The sequence below is a fragment of the Dama dama genome, chromosome 11 (assembly GCF_033118175.1).
Source record: "Dama dama isolate Ldn47 chromosome 11, ASM3311817v1, whole genome shotgun sequence".
Taxonomy (NCBI): Eukaryota; Metazoa; Chordata; class Mammalia; order Artiodactyla; family Cervidae; genus Dama; species Dama dama.
In genome coordinates this window covers 14,799,301-14,813,207 of record NC_083691.1, presented here as the reverse complement: position 1 = coordinate 14,813,207, position 13,907 = coordinate 14,799,301, and positions in this window count along the sequence as shown.

Below are 13,907 nucleotides of genomic sequence, written 5' to 3'. Positions count from 1 at the left end.
CATATTGGATTAGTGCCCACCCTAATGGCCTCACCTTAACTAACTGCATATGCTAAGAACCTGTGACCAAATATGCACAGGGACTTGGTTTTCCTTCAGCAGACCAGAGCAGAGTGTTTGCTGCTCACAGCTGAACATGAGCAGTAAATGTAAGTGTGTTCACAGAGGTAAATGTGATGGGGAAAAAAGCCACTTTGCCCTGTTGCTGGATGAAGCACAAGCTGGAATCAAGATTGCTGGGAAAAGTATCAATAGCCTCAGATATGCAGATGACACCACCCTTATGGCAGAAAGCAGAGAACTAAAGAGCCTCTTGATGAAAGTGAAAGAGGAGAGTGAAAAATTTGGCTTAAAACTCAACATTCAGAAAACTAAGATCATGGCATCCAGTCCCATCACCTCATAGCAAATAGATGGGGATACATTGGAAACGGTGACAGACTTTATTTTGGGGGGCTCCAAAATCACTGCAGATGGTGACTGCAGCAATGAAATTAAAAGACGCTTGCTCCTTGGAAGAAAAGTTATGACCAACATAGATAGCATATTTAAAAGCAGAGACATTACTTTGCCAACAAAGGTCTGCCTAGTCAAGGCTATGGTTTTTCCAGTAGTCATGTATGGATGTGAGAGTCGGACTATAAAGAAAACTGAGCAGTGAAGAATTGATGCTTTTGAACTGTTGTGTTGGAGAAGACTCTTGAGAATCCCTTGGACTGCAAGGAGATCCAACCAGTCCATCCTAAAGGAGATCAGTCCTGAGTGTTCATTGGAAGGACTGATGCTGAAGCTAAAACTCCAATACTTCGGCCACCTGATGTGAAGTGTTGGCTCATTAGAAAAGACTCTGATGGTGGGAAAGATTGAAGGCAGAAGGAGAAGGGGACGCAGAGAATGAGACGGTTAGATGGCATCACCGACTCAATGGACATGAGTTTGAGTAAACTCTGGGAGTTGGTGATGGACAGGGAGGCCTGGTTTGCTTCCATCCATGGGGTTGCAAAGAGTCGGACACAACTGAGTGACTGAGCTGAACTGAACTGAACTGGACAAGATCAGGCACTAGAAAACCATGGCCTGGTTCATATGTGAGTAAAGTAGTTAAAAGGAAAGAAAAAGAAACTTGGAGATAGAAAGGATAAGAATAACAGGGAAAATAAAGAAAGAGGGTATTTTAGGAAGACTGTGATCCTCATTGGGCTTCCCAGGTGGCACTAGTGGTAAAGAACCCACCTGCAAATGCAGGAGACATAATTGATGCAGGCTGAATCCCTGTGTCAGGAAGATCCCCTGGAGGAAGGCATGGCAACACACTCCAGTATTCTTGCCTAGAGAATCCCATTGAAGAGGAACCTGCTGGGATACACAAGTTCCACGGGGTCACAGAGAGTCGGAAACAAATGAAGTGACTTAGCATGCATGTACATGATCCTTATTACACAGTGTTACTAATAGCCTATCTCTTAGTTCCATCCTAAATCTAGTGGACAACCAACTCAATCATTGATAACATAAATATTGATGATTTTCCATGTTTCTTAACATGGAAACCTGTTACCCACAATGTACTTCCAGGTGAACCAACTGTCAGGGATGGCTGTATCCTCTCTGGACTATTAATGAGCCCTTCCCATGAGAAACTAAAGCTTTCTTTCTGATGGAACACCTGTGTGTAAATCAGCGCTCCTTTGAACATACACATATAAGACTTTGAGTTTTATGATACAGACAAAAAAAAAAAACAAAAAAAAAAAAGACCCAAAGAAATGATAACAAAATAGTAACATAATAAGAATGAAGAAATAGAAGGGAAATATGATATTCTTTGAAATATTTTAGCCTACAATTAATTTGTCTAAAGCCAGTTTCAAAAGCAATCACCACCAATGTGAACATCTGCTGGGTCATCTGGCCGGCAAGTGCCCATGGATGACCAGCATGAGGTGGGCCAAAGACTTCCCACATCACTCATCTGGACTCTGGGGGATCTGAGGTGCCTCATTGTCACTCTCTTGAGAACATATCTTGTGAAACGTGGGAGAGGTATCCTGGAGAAGGTACAGCCAAAAGCAGGAGACTGAGGTCCCGTTGAGTAAGAACAGAGTTGAGGACTTCTGACAGTACTTTCAGGATGCGTTCGAGCCCATGGGACGTCTCCCCCATGATCAACCCACACAGGGAGCAGGACCAGGCTCTACAGCTCGGGGTGAGGTCCGCCCCTGCGGTGTGGATGACTCACTCTGGGGAAAGAGCAGGAAGCCTGAACACAGTGCTGCCTGTGAGAGACTGTTTTATTTCTGTCTCCTTTCTCTTTCCCCCCAACCCTCCCTGGAGCTGAGGGATTAAGATGCATCAGAATACAACCCATAAGGAACTCTTTTTAATACCAGAATAAGCTCTCTTGCTGGAGGACAAAGCCTGTGGCATAAAATACAAGAATATCTTCAGGTCAAAGAAATAGAGGCAAATACAAAAGACCATCTTCTCAGTGGAAACAGCCTCTGTCACCATCATTTGACCCTGATGTCTCCTATGCTGCTCACTAGGAATTTTAAGCCACAGAAGGCATCCTGCTAGTGGCTGAGAATTCAGTCAATTCAATATTTCAAGATGAGTATTCAACTTTATCTTCATAGGAATCATTGGGATGCTATTTTAAAATATGTTGATTCCCAGGATCCACCTCCAAAAAAGTAGATTTGTCTGTTTGGAGAGGAGCCTCAGCATTGGTCTATGTTTAAAACCTTCCCAAGCAGTTCACTAGAGCTAGGGTTAAGAACCACTGGTCTATCATGTCCAAATTCTATTTTTTTTTAATTACAAAACAAATTTCTCTTTAATCCTTAAGCAGTACTCTATCATCTCCTCCAGAAATAAAAGCAAAACAAACACTCTGTACTTATCCCAGGAGGTCAGCTCTATGCTAATACCAAAACCAGATGAAGACACTACAATAAGTGGAAACTACAGACCAATAGCTTTTATGAATATGGATGCAAAACACTTCAACAAAATATTGTCAGATTAAATAAAACAACACATGAAAATAATTACACACTGCTAGCAAGTAAAATTTATTTAAGGTATGCAAGCCTGGATCAACATCAATTAATGTACTTCCTCCTATCAACAAGCTAAGAAAGAAAAACCATAAGAATATGCAATCGCTAGAGAAAAAACATTTGAAAAAATTTAACATCATGAAAACTCTCAACAAATTAAGACTAAAATATATTTTCTCAATTTGACACAGGATACCTTCAGAAACCTACAGTAAACATACTTAATGATGAGATGGATACTTTTCTCTATAGGTCAGGAAAAATGAAGGGTTCTTTGTTTCACCATCAGTGCTTACCAATCTACAAAAGTCAATTGCTTTCCTATAGATCACAAATGAACATTTAAATTTGAAATTTAAAGACCAACAAAAATTACAATAGTATCAAAAATAAAATACTCAGGTAAAAATCTTACAAAATATGTATAATATTATTATGCATAAAACTATAAATTACTAATGAAAGAAACAAGATATTAATATAAATAGATTAATTAATTAATCTATTAATCTATTATTAATTATTAATCTAATATATTAATCTATTAATATAAATAGATATTCTGTATGCACGAATTGGAAGATTCAATACTGTTAAGATGTCAGTTTCTTCCAAATTGAACTATGGATTCTAGGAAACCCCAACAGAAACCCTAACAAGTTATTTTGTAGATATTGACAAATTGGTTCTAAAGTTTATAGGGAAAAGTAAAGGAGCTGGAATAACCAACACAGTTCTAAAGAGAAAGAGCATTGTTAGAGGATTCTTTCTCTGCACCCAACTTCAAGACTTGTTTTAGCACTACAGCAACCAAGATGGCACTTCCCAGGTGGTTCAGTGGTGAAGAACCCGCCTGCCAATGCAAGACACTCAGGAGACTCAGATTCTTTGGGTTAGGAAGATCCCCTGGAGAAGGGAGTGACAACCCACTGCAGTATTTTTGTCTGGGAAATTCCACAGACAGAAGAGCCTGGTGGGCTACAGTCAATGGGGGTCGCAAAGGGTCAGACACGACTGAAGCAAATGGGCACCCACACAACCAAGAAGGTGTTATATTGGTGAAGAAATAGACATATACATTAAAGAGAAAGGGGAATGCAGAAATATATCCATGTCAGTTCAGTAAAATGATATTTAACAAAAGTGCAAAGGCATTTAAATGAGAAAGGATATCCTTTCCTCAACTGGTGCTGGGAGATTTTGATGCCCACATGAATAAAAACATAAACCTAAACACAAACCTCCACCTTAAAAAAAAAAATTAAGTAATCAAAATGGAGCAGAGAACTAATATAGAGCATAAAACTATAAAACTTATAGAAGAAAACATAAGAGAAGGTATGTGTGAATTTGAGTTTGATGATGAGTTTTCACATGCAACACCAAAATCAAGATCCTTTTAAAAAAACTGATAATCTGGATTAAAAACTTCTGTTCAGGGGAAGACATCTTTTATAGAGTGAAAAGGTAAGCCACTGGATGGAAGCAAATCTTTGTAAAAGGAATACTTGATAAAGGACTTGTTTACAAATATACAAAAAATTCTAAAAACAGCAAATATAATAAAATGATCACCTTTCTTAATAGTGATAGAACAAGCAGACAGAAAAATCAATAAGGATACAAGATATTAACAACACTATTTACACAACTTGACCTAACTAATTTAAAAAGAAAAATACCCACCATCAATAGAATTTACATACTTTTTTTTTCATTCATTTTTATTAGTTGGAGGCTAATTACTTTACAATATTGTAGTGGGTTTTGCCATACATTGACATGAATCAGCCATGGACTTACATGTGTTCTCCATCCTGATTCCCCCTCCCACCTCCCTCCCCATCCGATCCCTCTGGGTCTTCCCAGTGCACCAGCCCTGAGCACTTGTCTCATCCATCCAACCTGGGCTGGTGATCTGTTTCACCCTTGATAGTATACTTGTTTCAATGCTATTCTCTCAGAACATCCCACCCTCGCCTTCTCCCACAGAGTCCCATGGTACATATACATTATAGAATTTACATACTTTTTAAGGGCTAGTTCCACTTGTACAAAAATTGTCCACAACCAGTCCCATAAAGAAATCTTCAAGAAATCAAGATTAAAATTAATTAAAGGATACCTTCTGATGATAAATTTAGAAATCAATAACATAGTAACCAGAGAGCTCTTAGCTATATGAAAAATAAACAGTATAATTCTAAAATCACAAAAATAATAGAAATCACATTATTTAAAAATATTTTAAACTAAATGCTAATATGATACTGCATATTGAAATTTTACAATATACTGACAAAGCAATGCTTAGAGGAAAATTTAGGCCAAAATGCACAAATTAGAAATTAAGAAAGATTGAAATTCAGTCTAATTTTCCATCTTAAAAATCTAGAAAAAACAGGCAAATCAAAATAAAGAAAATGATGATAAAAATAAAAAATCAGTGGAATAGAAAATTAAAAGTAGCATAAGTCAACAATGCCAAAACTGATTCTTTGAAAAGATTAATTCAGCTAACAAGCTACTAACAATATAGATCAAAGAAAAAGAGAGAAAGGAAAAAATTACCAACATCAGGAATGTAACAAGGATACATCAAGAAGTCCCAAATATACAGTATTTGATCTTTTCTACATATCAAGAATACTTGACATTGGCCATTCTAGTATTAATTCAACAGTTTAACAATTTCAGGACTAGTTCTTCCCTCTGGGCTGCTAAATGGCTGCCACAGCTCCAGACATCACATCCTTAAAGAACCAAGACTAAAAACATTAAACAGAAGTGAGACTTTCTCCTCACCTGCCCTATTTTATCAAAAGGAAATTCTTCCCCAGAATTAAGTCAACAGGCTTCATTTTATAAGTTGTTCATCAGAATTGAGATTATAAGCTCTTCAGAGTCTATGAAAATATACCACAACATCAAAGGCTCCTCAACTATTTATCCCTGTGTAGTTATATATATATTCCTATGGAAATTCTGAATATATATACTGATATATTCCAACTATATTTGGAATTTTTTAATGATCAAGAAAGATGAGGAGTGGTAACCTTGGGACAGGCAATCATGTTCTCTGTCACACTTAGCCTTTTTCTCAGTTCCATGAGTAAATACATTCTTTCTTTTGAAAAGCTACTACTGGCTGTCTATTACTTGCCAGTGAAATTATTTAGTCTAGTACAAACTGGATCTTATTTATTCTTTGGTACCTGTGTTTGGAAATCAAGTTAATAAATATATATACCAGCTACAAATCACCCATAGTCATTAAGCAAAAACATTCATCTTTCATATATCATTTCTACATCTGTGTTACTATACACATTTATAGATAATAAAATTTTATTTACTTTACAATATTTTAGAATGCAAGGTTATTTTTTACTCTGCTATGTGCACATATCAAGTACATGAATAAATACAATGCAGTTCAAGACATAGTTCCAGTAGCCTACCTCAGACCAGATCTCTGTGCTGTGGTGAACTCGTTGGTCTCTACAAGTCTCAGTCTGTAACATGAACAAATAATTCCAATATGTGAATAGGAGCTAAGAGAGAAAAGACAAGGATTTAAGAAAAATTAGAAAAATGTTCCTGGAAGAGAGCATTGGGTAAAAATATACATCCTGATGCTTGATCACATGCTTTTTCCTGCTATAACTTTACCCAGATAGAAACAGACACTGACTGATGTATAGTTCACTGTGAATTGTGCTGCCCCTTTATGACGGAAATCTAATGTAAAATGTTTACCCTAAACTGGGTGGGGGACAAAATATCGATGCCCTGATTGAATCAGAAATGTATCTGGATCCTCGTCATATCCTATCATTTGTTTCCTAAACAAATCTGGTTAGAGAAAACATCAAAGATACTTTTGAGAAAATAGAACTTGGGAAATAAATTCAGTCCAGCTGACGTTAAACTCTGCTCCTGTCAAACCAAACAAGATTTTAATGTTTCTTGCCTGTTAAGTATTAGTGAGGAATCTGTCCAAACAGTAAAAAATAAAATCCCACAGTCATTAAATCAAAGTAATTAGAACTCCGGTGATGGGTGAAAGTGGAATCAGATGTTCTCCCTCCCTGGGAAGTATCCGTTGGCTGCGGGATTTGAAAATCCTCGACTTCAGATGGAGAGCTACAGCCAGGTATTATGCAGGTTACACTGAGTCATATTTTTGTCTGTTTCATGTAAGACATGAATCATACAGAGAAATTTGATTTTTAGAAGTCGTGTGCTGACTTTTTTACTGCAACATATAGAAGTTAGCTGTGTCACCCCAGATGTTAAAATATTTTCCCTGCGAATTGTTATGGTAGAATTTTTTAGTTTGGGATTCCAGTATATTTTACTCCCTACTCCTGCAACAGGTTGGAGATTCTATTAACTGTGCTGTTCACCATAAATCACCTCCACCAAAAAGTGCAGCAAAATGCCAGCGAAACAGCAGCCGTAAATGCCTAAAGCATTTAGTGATCCAAAGAGCACTAAATCCTGAGTTAATTAGTTGAATGGCAAGTGGCTTTACCTGTTAAGCAGATTTACATATTTCAAAATGATTTTTTTACATCTATTTTAATCTTGAATTACCATGTATATGAAAGAATATGCAGTACAAATAAACCAATAAAATAGAAAAAATTTCAGCAAAATCGGTCACTATAAATTGGTGCCGTTTATAGCAAGAAAACTTATAGTTTTTCAGTGATGAAGAACATTTGGGATGAATATAGACGTTGACATGACTTGCATTTTTTAATCTAATAACTAATAACTAATAAAAATAATACTGATTTCAGACACATATTGACCAGGGCAGACCAAGCCTTCTCATTTTCAGTGCAATGAATCCATTAATCCTCGCACTGACATTTAAGTGTTATTACAGAGGAGGAACTTACGGTCCCTCCTGAGTCACAAAGGCAAGTTGCCCAACAACACACATCTGCTCAGGTGGGCCTGGGGTCTGGACATTGCACAGTAGAAGCATGAAGCCAGTTACTTTAGCCACTATCCTCCACCACCTCTAATTTAGAGACAAGGCAGGTCAGGAAAGTCTGGGTCATCATCTGGGGTGGAGTGACTTTCTCAGTAGTCATTTTCTTCCTTTGATCTCCAATTATTATATCGCTTTTGTAAGAAATTCCCATTTCCATCCACAGCGTACCTCACTGGCATTAATGAAGATAAAGTATTTTGCAACCCAGCAGGGTTTTGGAGGACAGAGCTTCCTGCCAAGGTGGGGTGAAGCCCCAAGCTGCTCATCAGGGAGTTAGTGCTGCCGTCCCACCTCAACCAGCTGCTGCCCTGTCTATAGCTCTGCACAGCTGCTCCCAGCCAAGGCCGGGTGTGAGCAGTTCTTTCTCTACTTATTCCATCATCCCAAACCCACAATCAGGGTTGTGGCGGTGGAGGTTCCTGGAAGTCAGGCAGGACATGCATGACCTTGTGGGTGAGGACATCAAATCACCTTATTCAGGCTTAAAGTGTCCAGCATGTTGTTCACCCTGCAGGCAGCAAGCCGCCTGACTGACCCAAAAGTGTCACCTGGAACAGACAGGCTATGAGCTGGTTCCTCCCTTGCGATGCCCAGGAAGAGGCCCGCAGAAGAGGAGGGCCTGACAGGCAGTGATGTGCTGCTACCTCTGCTCATGAGTCCCGTGTAGCCTATAGGAATATCTCCACCTTACAGGTTAGAAAAGTGAGTCTTGCTGTGGCCACGTCCCTTGCTCAGGGTCACAGAGGTGGAAGGTGTCAAAATCCGAAGCCAAACCAAGGCACCTGGTACCCTGGGAAGACAGCAGCGTCCCTCGGAGAAGAAAGAGTACACAGAAGTTGGGCATTTTGTCCAGGGTGGCCTTGGATAAACCTGCAGTTCCAGCTGCCTTCATCCCTCTCAACTCGGACATCACCATAATTAAAGGCAGTTTCTTTTCTTGCACCTCAAATTCAGAAGACTGACCCGTTGAGAGTCATTTAAGCAGATAATACCCTCGAAGAGTATTTTTCCACCCTAAATGTATCAGGAAGACTCCTGACTTCTCTTTTAACCATGTTACTTCGGGGTCATTGTGCCTTATCATTTCAATCTCCAGGCAACCCACAGAATGAGTAGACACCAGGAAACCCAGGGAGTTGTTGGGAAGTGAAAAACGTTAACTGCAGACCTGGAATTCTGTGCCAGCCCACACTTAAAGTATTTTGAGATAGACCTTTCTGTAGGTGTTTTCTTCTTTCAAATAAGCATTCTTGTGCATGCAGAGTGTCTGCTTGGCACTGACTTCAGTGTCTCTTCATTTGTGAACTGAATGAAGCCCATGAGATGGACAGTTAGAAGAACTGGTTTCTAGACCTACTTTTGCCATAGGATAGGGGTAGAAATTAAGTTCTTAAAAGTCTTCATCTCTTTATTTTTAAAGTGGGAAAGAGAAAGACAAGAACTTCACAAGTTATTTTGAGATGAGACATAAGTCAGATGAGATTTCGTTTGTGAAACTGTTAACACAAGTTCATGTGCCTACTGCACAGTGAGGCCTGAAACATCAGAGTTTGAAGCAGAGAAAGGCTTGTTGCAGGGCCCTGCCAAGAAATAGGTGGTTCATGCCCTAAAAAACGCCAAGCTCCCTGAAGGGTTTCAGCAAAGCATTTTTAAAAGCGAGGGGAGGGAGATGGGTTGAGGGTCTGTGATCAGTTCGGTTCAGTCACTCAGTCGTGTCCGACTCCTTGCGACCCCATGGACCACAGCGTGCCATGGAGACGACTGAGCAACTGAGCTAAACTGATCAGCTTGCGCACAGTTCTCTGACTGGTTGATGGTGAAGTAACAGGGTGGCTTCACAGGGATTAACAGTATCAGTCATTAGGCTCCAGGAGGCTCGGGGCTGTGTGCTCATGGTCAAGAAGTTAACATCTTCCATTTGGTGGAGAAGGGGACATCTTTTATATCTGCAAAACAGCTCAGGAAATGAGCATCAAATACTGTCATCTATTCAATAGGTACTTCACAGAGTAGCTAAAGCAAAGGATGTCGGGGAGGACTTGTCCCAGGAAGGACCCTAGGCTCCTGCTCTGTGATGAATCACTGAATAAAACTGTAGGGCACTATATCGATGCCGGCTAGTATTATCGCTTGTACTGTTGTTACCACCATTGCTATTACTGCAGACCTATGGAGCTGGTTATACATAAGTGGATGGAAGGCTTCATTGTAATTAATGATGGGATGTGACACAAGGGGTTGGAGAGAGTGTCACTGGAAAGAGAAACAGTTTGGGAAGACAGTGAGTTGAGCACTGGTTGTCTTGCAGAAAAGGACCTCAGAAGACAAGAAAGAGTATAAAATGCAGGCTTTGTCAAGCTTCTGGCTGGAAGGCGTTCCTAATGCCAGAAGCTGCAATCATCCCAAGGAAGTGTCTGAGGGACAAGAGTTCTGAAGAGGCTGCTGGCTGCTGGCTCATGCACTCCGCCTTGCAGACCCCAGACTCTGATGGACCAAGAACCCCCAGCCACGCTCCACAAGTGAGTGATCTCAGCACTGCCAGCCCTGCAACTGCAACCTCTGCCTGGAATACGTGTTACTCAGATGACTGAAAAGCAATCTCCTTCCCTATCAGGTTCTTGTGGACAGAAACTTATGCTTGCCTGCTGAACACGCAAAATGCCATTGGTCTTCCATCTGTGTTTATTCTAGAGGATGTTCTGATCAAGGTTTGGAATTAGCACAGAGAAATTCACCCACTTTCCTACACTCTCAGAGTTGCTACTGCCATAATCACACTCAGATTTCCATCAGCAAATATGTATAAGGCAATGGCAAGGAGAGAATGAAGGTATTTTTCCTGGGGACTAGAAGGGTCTGAAGCTGAGAAAAGGGATGTCTGATTTGCAAATGTAGACTCAGAAGACCAAGGAGGACTACCAGGTCCTTTAATGAACTAATGCTGATGGGTTTTGATTGTTCAGCAGATCATTTAGTACACAATTTCATCCACAATTGGAACTGGAGAAATGCTGCCCATCTTCACCAAGCACGCACAGCAGCAGAGCAGTGGGATCTGCCTGAGTCTTTTGGATGCTAATCCTGGCCAGGAGGCAGGGTCTCACAGGACCAATGGACTGGCTGCTCCTCACAGGGCCATTCTAACCACCCCCAGACACACAACTCTGCTGGGCACAGTGCTGGGGAGGGAGATTTTTCTTTCTCTTAAACAAGTGATGGGTCATGCAATGAGTCTTTGACACCATAACAAACTTGAAATGAGCAAGCACCTCTTGTGTCTCAGGACTCTACACTTGCTGCAGATGCAGATGTGAATAATGTTCTCTGTTCTAACAGAATTCACATTCAATACTATCGTGTGATCAGTATTTTAGTGTTTTTGTGCAGTCTGTCATTGGCCTACTAAGGAGGAAATGGTGGATTCTTCCATAGGGAATCAGGAGAGATTTCACAGGTAAGTGACATTTGAGCTGGGTTTTGAAAGCTTTCTATTTGGGGAAGGAAGGAATGAGAGCATAGGAACTTGTATGTTGAAAGACATGGAGTTATGGAAAGTCCTGGAATTTTCTGGGGACCATAAGAGACAAAATGCATCAGTTGGAATGGTACTTGCTTTAGTGCGGAGGGGGCCAGTGGCCAGACAGGAGTTAGAAACAGGGTAAAGTTTTGAAGGGCTTATGATACTGTTACATGAAAGAATTGAGCCCATACTGGATCTGTTTCTTTTACGTTAGTCTTTGCTTCCCATTGCTATTGTTCACTGAGAAGACCGTTTATACATAATGGCCTGCCATGGGGAACCCTGCCCTGCTGCCTGAATATTAAACAAAAGTGTCTTTGTTCAGGACGCTGTCCACCTGTGGCTACAGGAACACATTCCCTCCCCAAGTCTTGCCATTCTAGGAGATATGTGCAAGATTAATGGCTACTTTATTCCCTTACCTTCCCCCATCTCTGTCCCATAAAAGAACCAGGCATCCAGACCCCAATAAGATGGTTATTTCGAGAGAGTAGTCTGCCACCCAGCCAGTTTTCCAAAGTTCTATTCCTTGTCAACACCTTTTCTCTGAGTTAACTGGACTGTCCTCTGGTGAGCAGAGTGAGCTTGAGCTTGTTAACATACTTTGACCACAAAAACTTTACTTAGGTAATAAAATAAAAGGAATTGGCATTCGGCATTTGAACATTCAAGTGCTAAAAATGACATCATCTCCTGAACATGGAAAAGCATGGGTAGACCTTTTAGACAAGGACAATAGAATTTGCAAGCCTAGAGGCTGATGGGTGGATAGATCACTCACAAAGAAACAAACGCAGAAGAAAAAGATTTAGATTCTGAAGCATAACCAGATATGACAATAACATGTTTAGGCTTAGGCATATTTTTATTGATTTCTTTTTAGAACACAGATCAAGGAATGCCCCAAGCTAATGCATTTATGATTGCATATGTCATGTGTGGAGAATTGGTTTAGAATGTAAGGAAAAGCAGTAGGTGGCATATCTTGAACAACTGTTTGGGGCCGAATTGTGAATTAGATCTGATAGACAGAATGTTTGAAGAACTATGGATGGAGGTTCATGACACTGTACAGGAGGCAGTGATCAAGACCATCCCCAAGAAAAGAAATGCAAAAAGGCAAAATGGTTGTCTGATGAGGACTTACAAATAGCTGTGAAAAGAATAGAAGCAAAAGGCAAAGGGGAAAGGGAAAGATATACCCATTTGAATGCAGATTTTCCAAAGAATAGCAAGGAGAGATGAGAAAGCCTTCCTCGGTGAGCAATGCAAAGAAATAGAGAAAAACAAGAGAATGGGAAAGACTAGAGATCTCGTCAAGAAAAATAGAGCTACCAAGGGAACATTTCATGCAAAGATGGGCACAATAAAGGACAGAAATGTTATGGACCTAACAGAAGCAGAAATTAAGAAGGAGTGGCAAGAATACACAGAAGAACTATACAAAAAAAGATCTTCAAGATCCAGATAACCAAGATGGTGTGATCACTCACCCAGAGCCAGACATCCTGTAATGTGAAGTCAAGTGGGCCTTAGGAAGCATCACTATGAACAAAGCTAGTGGAGGTGATGGAATTCCAGTTGAGCTATTTCAAATCCTGAAAGATGGTGCTGTGAAAGTGCTGTATTCAATATGCCAGCAAATTTGGAAAAGTCAGCAGTGGCCACAGGACTAGGAAATGTCAGTTTTCATTCCAACCCCAAAGAAAGGCAATGCCAAAGAATGCTCAAACTACCGCACAATCGCACTCATCACACACTGTCAAAGTAATGCTCAAAATTCTCCAAGCCACACTTCAACATTACCTGAGCCATGAACTCCCAGGTGTTCAAGCTGGATTTTGAAAAGTCAGAGGAACCAGAGATCAAATTGCCAACATCCGTTGATCATCTAAAAAGCAAGAGAGTTCCAGAAAAAACATCTACTTCTGCTTTATTGACTATGCAAAAGCCTTTGGCTATGTGGATCACAACAAACTGTGGAATATTCTTCAAGAGATGGGAATACCAGACCACCTTACCTGCCTCCTGAAAAATCTGTATGCAGGTCAAGAAGCAACAGTTAGAACTGGACATGGAACAACAGATTGGTTCCAAATTGGGAAAGGAGTATGTCAAGGCTGTATATTGTCACCCTGCTTATTTAGCTTATATGCAGAGTACATCATAAGAAATTCCAGGCTGGATGAAGCACAAGCTGAAATCAAGATTGCTGGGAGAAATCAATAACCTCAGATATGCAGATGACACCACCCTTATGGCAGAAAGCAAGGAAGAACTAAAGAGCCTCTTGATGAAAGTGAAAGAGAGTGAA